The 8847-nt window shown below is 43.6% G+C and overlaps 1 pseudogene; it reads left to right on the top strand.

The window, feature by feature from the left end:
* The first annotated feature begins 3284 nt into the window (after positions 1–3284).
* LOC142852775 (RNA-binding protein EWS-like) lies at positions 3285–7698 on the top strand (annotated as a pseudogene).
* The last annotated feature ends 1149 nt before the right edge of the window (positions 7699–8847 follow it).

Below are 8847 nucleotides of genomic sequence, written 5' to 3'. Positions count from 1 at the left end.
ACAACACAGTAGGGAACTCTTGGCTGGTTCTGTAAACCTGGTTCAGAGCCCAATGATTAAGGCCATGGTGATGTAATATGGAAATCTCTCTGATTCTAGAGACTGGAACCTTTGTTGGACATCACAGCCAGAGTTCATAACATGCTTTGAGGTCATTTAAGATATAAGGCTGCTATCTTACTGTGTACTCAAACTGATTGTTAACCCACTTTTAAGAGAACAATGTAACAATGACCACTACTTTGCTTGGTCTTCCTGCATAGCCACCTTTTACAAACTAAACTAAACTTAAGTAATCTTATTTTCTTCTGTGCCCCCTGATCCAGAACAAATGTGTATCATTTGTATAAAACAGCAAACATAGAGGCTGAAAACACTCAAATGAATATCCACCAAAACAATTGAACACAGCAGCAGTACTGGGCAAACATGGTGTTTGTAATGTTTTTATTGTCTGGGTGAGTTGGGATCAGTTGCAATTATTACCTTCATCCCTTGTAAGACTCCACAAATGATTCTGTAAAGTATCCCACTCCTTCCCCAGGTGATTCTTAGGGGGAAATTCAATAAAAGAGTGAGCAACAAAAGGGGCAGACACACACATTTACACACAAGGACAGATGTAGGGACAGACATAGACTCGGACAAGAAAACAAGCACAGGGACAGACAGACTTCTTCAGAAAGCCACAGATTTAGATTCATGCAACAGACAAAGAAGGGAAGACAGGGAACATGTAGAAAATTCAAATCTAGAAATGAATCCCAGTGGAAGTGCTTTTATTTCTTTCCTTAATGCCACACTGAAGAAGTATTGGTGACCCTGAGTTAATCACTGATGTGTTGAATCCACACAACAGGCCCTCTGTTGTTTTGTTAAACTTACATAGAATCAAGCTGCCTTCTACATACTCTTGCTGACACCTATACATTTGAGCCACTTTTTTATGTTAATTTATTTCCTTATTTATTAATGATTTCTGTCTCTTCCCCGCCACTGCCTCCCATTTCCCTCCCCCTCCCCCAATCAAGTCCCCCTCCCTCGTCAGCCCAAAGAGCAATCAGGGTTCCCTGCCCTGTGGGAAGTCCAAGGCCCACCCACCTCCATCCAGGTCTAGTAAGGTGAGCATCGAGCAACTGTGATCCGTAATGAGAAACGTTTCTTTAGTCAATGGGCTCTGGTGAATGCATAGACTCACACCTGGCCGAAGTCTAGAGAAAGCAAAACTGTGCAGTTTTCAGACCTCAGCAAGACATCTGAACTACAACACACCTGGCCGAAGTCTAGAGAAAGCAAAACTGTGCAGTTGTCAGACCTCAGCAAGACATCTGAACTACAACACCCTCTCTGGAAGAGAGAGGCAGAGGTTGTAGATGGTTTCTGTAAAATGGTGTCAAGGACACAATGATCATCACACACAGGAAGGGGTTCTTAAGGCCCCACCCTCAGTGAGGGACTTTTCTTAATGTGTGCTGGGGGATGGAATGCCATAAAAATACAGGAAAAGGAAATTCACATAAGCAGCCACACTTTAACTCTTTGGATTTTAAGGCCAATAGAGTAGTTTGGGTGGTGCTTTTTACTTATGTTAGAGTTGAGTATGGAAACCTCAACAAGGCTGGTCTGTGACTTAGAAAATCCACTAAAATTCATTGACGCCTATTATTGAACTCCAGTTCCCAAACTGTAATGGCAGTCTCAGATACCCAGAAACAGGCTCAACCTGGACTTTGGAGGATTTTTTGGAGGATAGATAAAAGCCAACATCCCTTAAAAACTTGTGAAGTTAGTTCCTCTACCCAAAGGTGTCATTTCTCTTATCACTGGAAGTAAGGAATATTGGCTGCCTTGTGGTGTCTATTACCATAATAAGGTACAGACCGGCCTCCAGGCTCCTTCAGTAGCACAAGTACCTGCTGTACAGTTGAAAGTCCATGCTAGTGTTCTAGATCATCTTCCCTCCTGCCCTCCCCTAACCTTCCTCTCGTTCAGAAGAATCCCTACTCCAGCTTCTCATTCTTTCTAAACCTATCTCTCTGTCTCCTCCTGTCTCTATGTTCCTCTCCCTCTTTCTGTGTCTCCTCCTCTGTCTCTCTCCCTCTGCCTCTCCTTTTTCTTCTTTCATAGTCAGGTGTTCAGCCAACATCAGTTCCTGGTCTGTCTGATTTGATATGCCACTATCTGTTCTATCTCTGATAGGTATTATAGAAGCTTTCTCCTTAAACATGTCACCAAGACATCATGTCAACAGTTTGGACAATACCAAGAAACAGTTTAAAATATTTTTAAAACATTTTAATGAAAAAAACTATTGTATACTGTAATCAGTATATACTGTGTCAAGAAATATTAACATTAAACTTTGACAATTTCAGGAATATTTTAGAAAATTTATATTGCTGATAGTAGTTCCTCATAGGCTTCAGCAGCAACTAAAAAGAAAAGCAAGAATTATCAGTAGTATCAAGAACATCATTGGTGGCTGCGTCAGGATGAGCAGTAACAGAGGCATCACCAGTAGAATCTTATGTAGTTTCATGTCACAAGGAATGTCGTTGTATTTGAGAAGTGGTGACAATGTGGAGCCTTATTTCATTGGTTTTATTCTCACATGTGGCTTCTTTGGGGGTGTTTATTTCCAAAATGATGCTATCCACATAAGTCACAGTTTATGGACAGAGAAAAATAGAAACTAATATCTAACAGTTACATTTCTCTGCTTAGCCATTCAGACAACACAAGTTTCACGTTAGATGTATTTTCAATATGATTGGAAAAGATAAGCATATTTTCTAGTTTTAGGTAATGGCTAAAGAGTCCTATATATAGCACAAAATTTATTTATGATATGTATTGGTGCCAAAGAGAATTGGATTTCTAGTGAATAAGTCATCATCTATTTTAAACCACTGCTGTGGTCTAACTTACCTTGTTAAACTCATTTTAATGCATGCCACATGTTAAATTAGGTTGAATGCCCACAGCATCACTGTTGATACAAATCTCAGAAACCATATTCCGGTGGTTAACATCAGCAGTGCCATTGTTGCTTCCCAAAGTGGCAGAACCTTGGAGTGAGTTACATAGTGGATGTGTTCAGCTGGACTGGTAGCACTGAAATATTCATTAGCACTCTGAGGGTCGAAAGCGTCACCTGAGACATGAACAAGAGCAGATTCCTGATCAGTAGTGAAGCTATCACACTTGTGTTCTCTTAGAAGCAAGTTTCAAGAACAGGGTCAGAATGTTGCCAAGGAAGAGAGAATGAGGAGGAAGGAGAGAAAATGGCGTCCACAGATTACAGTACCTACAGCCAAGCTGCAGCCCAGTAGGGCTACAGTGCTTACACAGCCCAGCCAACTCAACGATATGCACAGACCACCCAGACCTATGGGAAACAAAGCTATGGAACTTATGGACAGCCTACTGATATCAGCTCAGAGTACTGCCACCTACAGGCAGACTGCATATGTGACTTCTTATGGACAGCCTCCCACTGGTGATACTACTCCAACTGCCCCCCAGGCATACAGCCAGACTGTTCAAGGATGTGGCACTGGTGCTCATGACACCACCACTGCTCCAGTCACCACAACCCAAGCCTCTTGTGCAGCTCAGTCTGCATATGGCACCCAGCCTGCCTACCCAGCCTATGGCCAGCAGCCAGCAGCCAGCAGCCGACGCTGCACCTGCAAGACCACAAGATGCAAACGAGCCCACTGAGACTAGTCAACCTCAGTCTATCACAGGGTTTTATAACCAGCCCATCCTACGGTATGGACAGAGTAATTACAGATATCCAAAGCACCTGGGAGCTACCCCATGCAGCCAGTCACTGCACCTCCACCCTATCCTCCTACACATCTTATGCTACATACCCTATCTTCCTCTTCACAGCCAACTAGTTATGATCAGAGCAGTTAATCTCAACAGAACATCTATGGGCAACCTAGCAACTATGGACAACAGAGTAGCTATGGTCAACAAAGCAGCTATGGGCAGCAGCCTCCCACTAGTTACCCCCCTCAGAGTGGATCCTACAGCCAGGCTCCAAGTCAATATAGCCAACAGAGCAGCAGCTACGGGGAGCAGAGTTCATTCCGACAGGACCACACCACATGGTGTCAGGGGCAGGAGTCTGGGGGATTTTCCAACCAGTTTTCAGGGCCACTCATGCCCAGTTTTCAGGGCATGAGTGGCCCTGAAAACTGGGAGAGGAGAAGAAGGGGATTTAATCATGGAGGCATGAGCAGAGGTGGGCAGGGAGGAGGAGGTGGTGGAATGGGCATTAGAGACCAAGGTGGCATCAATAAGCCCGGTGGACCCATGGATGAAGGACCAGGTCCTGATCTAGGCCTTCCTATAGATCCTGATGAAGATTCTGACAACAGTGCAATTTATGTGCAAGGTTTAAATGACAATGTGAATCTGGATGATCTGGCAGACTTCGGTAAGCAGTGTGGGGTTGTTAAGATGAACAAGAGAACTGGGCATCCCATGATCCACATCTATTTGGATAAGGAGAGAGGAAAGCCTAAAGGGGACGCCACGGTGGCCTATGAAGATCTGCCAACTGCCAACTCTGCTGTGGAATGGTTTGATGGAAACCTTCTTGCGCGAAAGAAGCCTCCAAAGAATAGCATGTGGAGTGCCACGACACCTCGTGAAGGGAGAGGGGTACAACCACTGCTCCGTGGAGGTCATAATAGCCCAAGAGGCCCCAAAGGACCAGTGGGCTGCATGGGAGGCATTGGAGGAGAAAAAGAGGCTTCCCCCATAAAAACCCTGGGGCTCCTTAGGGACCCCCTTGTGGAGGAGGAAATGTCCAGCACTGAGCAAGAGATTGGCCATGTCCCATGCAGGGATGAGGAACTCAGAAAATGAACTGGAGAACAGAATGCAACCAGGGTAAGGCCAAAAACCTGAGGGCTTCCTCCCGCAACCCTTCCAACCTCCGGGATGTGATAGTGGCCAAGTTGGCAGTGGTGGCATGCAGGGGAGAAGAGGTGTCAATGTGGACCGTGGTGGTCCTGAAGAACTATTCCGAGGTAGCATTGGTGGAGGCACATATGACTTCAGAGTGGTCCGAATTTTGGACCGAGTTAGCTTTTTTGGAGGAACATGACATGGTCCTGTGGGCCCTCCTGGAACATTGTTGGAACAGATGGTATGAAGATCACGTGGACCTGGAGGACCTGCGTAAATGGATAAAGGTGAGAACAGTCAGGAACTTAGAGAGTGGCCCTATTAGCAAGAATTGCAGAACTGCATGGATGACCAGATTTATTTTTTAAAACCAGAAAATGTTTTAAATTTAGAATTCCACATTTATAATGTGGGCCACAAAGTCATCATTATTACTGTGTGTACTTTAGTATTTTCAGCATTTGTGGAGAAACATTAAAACAAGTTAAATGGTAGTTTACTGAGTTTTTTTTCTTTAAGGATGCTTATTTTAAGACTTAACAATGGGAACCCCTTGTGAGCAGACTCAGTATCATTGTGGAGAACCGAGAGGGCCCCTTCTTGTAACAAAGTTCATGGTTATGATTGTTTTCAAATACATTCCAAATTTTTTTTTAACTGTCAAAAAGATAATGTTGCAGAAGGTCCATGGTGTCACCAGTGTGGCTACCAGGAGGAAGCTCAGAGACAGCATCTTGTTTAACCCTTGCATGCCCAGTGTAAGTCCTAAAGAACTTGTGTGATCCATTGTGGTGTCGTGAAGTGTAATTTTCTTAGAGTCAGGAAGAGTGTCACCTCGGTGACTTGTACCTGGAGATGAAGGTAATTCAGTGTTGGCGGTAGAAAGGGGCACAATGCCATCGTCATCCTTGGCAGGATGAAAATCTTCTTTCTTGGTTTCGTCAACCTTTAAGGAAAATTTGAGATGTAAGTGTTCATTAAAATGTCACTAAGTTTTATTTACTTTACAAGAAGTTATCTGTTAATGGCAGGGTCTTGATTTATAGTCCACAAATATTTGTTTGCTCACCGAAATTTTATCAATGTAACTACTGTTATTGTGTAAAGTTTGCTTTCTTTCTGTTTGATACAAAGCCCAGATTTTGAGAATCTTAAAAGAGGACCTGCTCTGCTTTGTGTGTGTGTGTGTGTGTGTGTGTGTGTGTGGAGGGGTGGGCAGAGAATAACCTTCACAAGATGACTCTCTGTTTTCACCTGGTGAGGCTGCCCTGGTGGCATGCAGCGAGGATGAGGCGGACTTATGGACCGTGGTGGTCCTGCAGCAATGACCCGTGGTAGCACTGGTGGAGGCACATATGGTTTCAGAGTTGTCAGAATCCTGGACCGAGTTAGCTTTTTTGGAGGAACATGACATGGTCCTGTGGGCCCTCCTGGATCATTGTTGGAACAGATGGTATGAGGATCACGTGGACCTGGACGACCTGCATAAACGGATAAAGGTAAGAACAGTCAGGAACTTATGAGACCGGCCCTATTAGCAAGACCTGCAGAACTGCATGGATGACCAGATTTATTTTTTAAAACCAGAAAATGTTTTAAATTTAGAATTACACATTTATAATGTGGGCCACAAAGCCATCATTATTACTGTGTGTACTTTAGTATTTTCATCATTTGTGGAGAAACATTAAAACAAGTTAAATGGTAGTTTACTGAAAAACTCAGTAAAGATGCTTGTTTTAAGACTTGACAAAGGGAACCCCTTGTGAGCCTGCTCAGTATCATTGTGGAGAACCGAGAGGGCCCCTACTTGTAACAAAGTTCATGGTTGTGATTGTTTTCAAATACATTCCAAATATTTTTAACTGTCAAATAAATATATTGCAGAGGGTCCATGGTGTCACCAGTGTGGCTACCAGGAGGAAGCTCACAGTCAGCATTTGTTCTCCCTCTTGCATGCCCAGTGTAAGTCCTAAAGAACGTGTGTGATCCATTGTGGTGTCGTGAAATGTAATTTTCTTAGAATCAGGAAGAGTGTCACCTCTGTGACTTGTACCTGGAGATGAAGGAAATTCAGTGTTGGCGGTAGGAATGGGCGCAAAGCCATCATCATCCTTGGCAATATGAAATTCTTCTTTCTTGGATTCTTCAACCTTTAAGGAAAGTTTGAGATGTAAGTGTTCATTAAAATGTCACTAAGTCTTATTCACTTTAGAAGAAGTTATCTGTTAATGGCAGGGTCTTGATTTATAGTCCCCAAATATTTGTTTGCTCAGCAAAATTTTATCACTGTAACTACTGTTATTGTGTAACCTTTGCTTCCTTTCTGTTTGATTCAAAACCCAGAGTTTGAGAACATTAAAAGGAGACCTGCTCAGCTTTGTGTGTGTGTGTGTGTGTGTGTCTCTCTCTCTGTGTGTGTATGTGTGTGTGTGTGTGTGTAGGGGTGGGCAGAGAATAACCTTCACAAGGTGGCTCACTGTTTTCACCTGGTGAGGCTGCCCTGGTGGCATGCAGCGAGGATGAGGCGGACTTATGGACCGTGGTGGTCCTGCAGCAATGACCCGTGGTAGCACTGGTGGAGGCACATATGGTTTCAGAGTTGTCAGAATCCTGGACCGCGTTAGCTTTTTTGGAGGAACATGACATGGTCCTGTGGGCCCTCCTGGATCATTGTTGGAACAGATGGTATGAAGATCACGTGGACCTGGAGGACCTGCGTAAATGGATAAAGGTGAGAACAGTCAAGAACTTAGAGACCGGCCCTATTAGCAAGACCTGCAGAGCTGCATGGATGACCAGATTTATTTTTTAAAACCAGAACTTGTTTGAAATTTAGAATTATACATTTATAATATTGGCCACAATGTCATGATTATTACTGTGTGTACTTTAGTATTTTCACCATTTGTGGAGAAACATTAAAACAAGTTAAATGGTAGTTTACTGAAAAACTCAGTAAAGATGCTTGTTTTAAGACTTGACAAAGGGAACCCCTTGTGAGCCTGCTCAGTATCATTGTGGAGAACCGAGAGGGCCCCTACTTGTAACAAAGTTCATGGTTGGGATTGTTTTCAAATACATTCCAAATTTTTTTAATTGTCAAATAAATAATATTGCAGAGGGTCCATTGTGTCACCAGTGTGGCTACCAGGAGGAAGCTCACAGTCAGCATGTGGTCTCCCCCTTGCATGCCCAGTGTAAGTCCTAAAGAACGTGTGTGATCCATTGTGGTGTCGTGAAGTGTAATTTTCTCCGAATCCTGAAGAATTTAACCTCTGTGACTTGTACCTGGAGATGAAGGTAATTCAGTGTTGGCGGTAGGAATGGGTGCAATGCCATCGTCATCCTTGGCAGGATGAAATTCTTCTTTCTTGGTTTCTTCAACCTTTAAGGAAAGTTTGAGATGTAATTTTTCATTAAAATGTCACTAAGTTTTATTCACATTAGAAGAAGTTATCTGTTAATGGCAGGGTCTTGATTTATAGTCCCCAAATATTTGTTTGCTCAGCGAAATTTTATCACTGTAACTACTGTTATTGTGTAAACTTTGCTTCCTTTCTGTTTGATTCAAAGCCCAGAGTTTGAGAATCTTAAAAGAGGACCTGCTCAGCTTTGTGTGTGTGTGTGTGTGTGTGTGTGTGTGTGGAGGGGTGGGCAGAGAATAACCTTCACAAGGTGGCTCACTGTTTTCACCTGGTGAGGCTGCCCTGGTGGCATGCAGCGAGGATGAGGCGGACTTATGGACCGTGCTGGTCCTGGAGCAATGACCCGTGGTAGCACTGGTGTAGGCACATATGGTTTCAGAGTTGTCAGAATCCTGGACCGCGTTAGCTTTTTTGGAGGAACATGACATGGTTTTGTGGGCCCTCCTGGATCATTGTTGGAACAGATGGTATGAGGATCACGTGGACCTGGACG

This window comes from Microtus pennsylvanicus, chromosome 6 (assembly GCF_037038515.1).
Source record: "Microtus pennsylvanicus isolate mMicPen1 chromosome 6, mMicPen1.hap1, whole genome shotgun sequence".
Lineage (NCBI taxonomy): Eukaryota > Metazoa > Chordata > Mammalia > Rodentia > Cricetidae > Microtus > Microtus pennsylvanicus.
The sequence above is the reverse complement of the archived record's forward strand: the minus strand, read 5'-3'. Positions and strand labels throughout refer to the sequence as shown.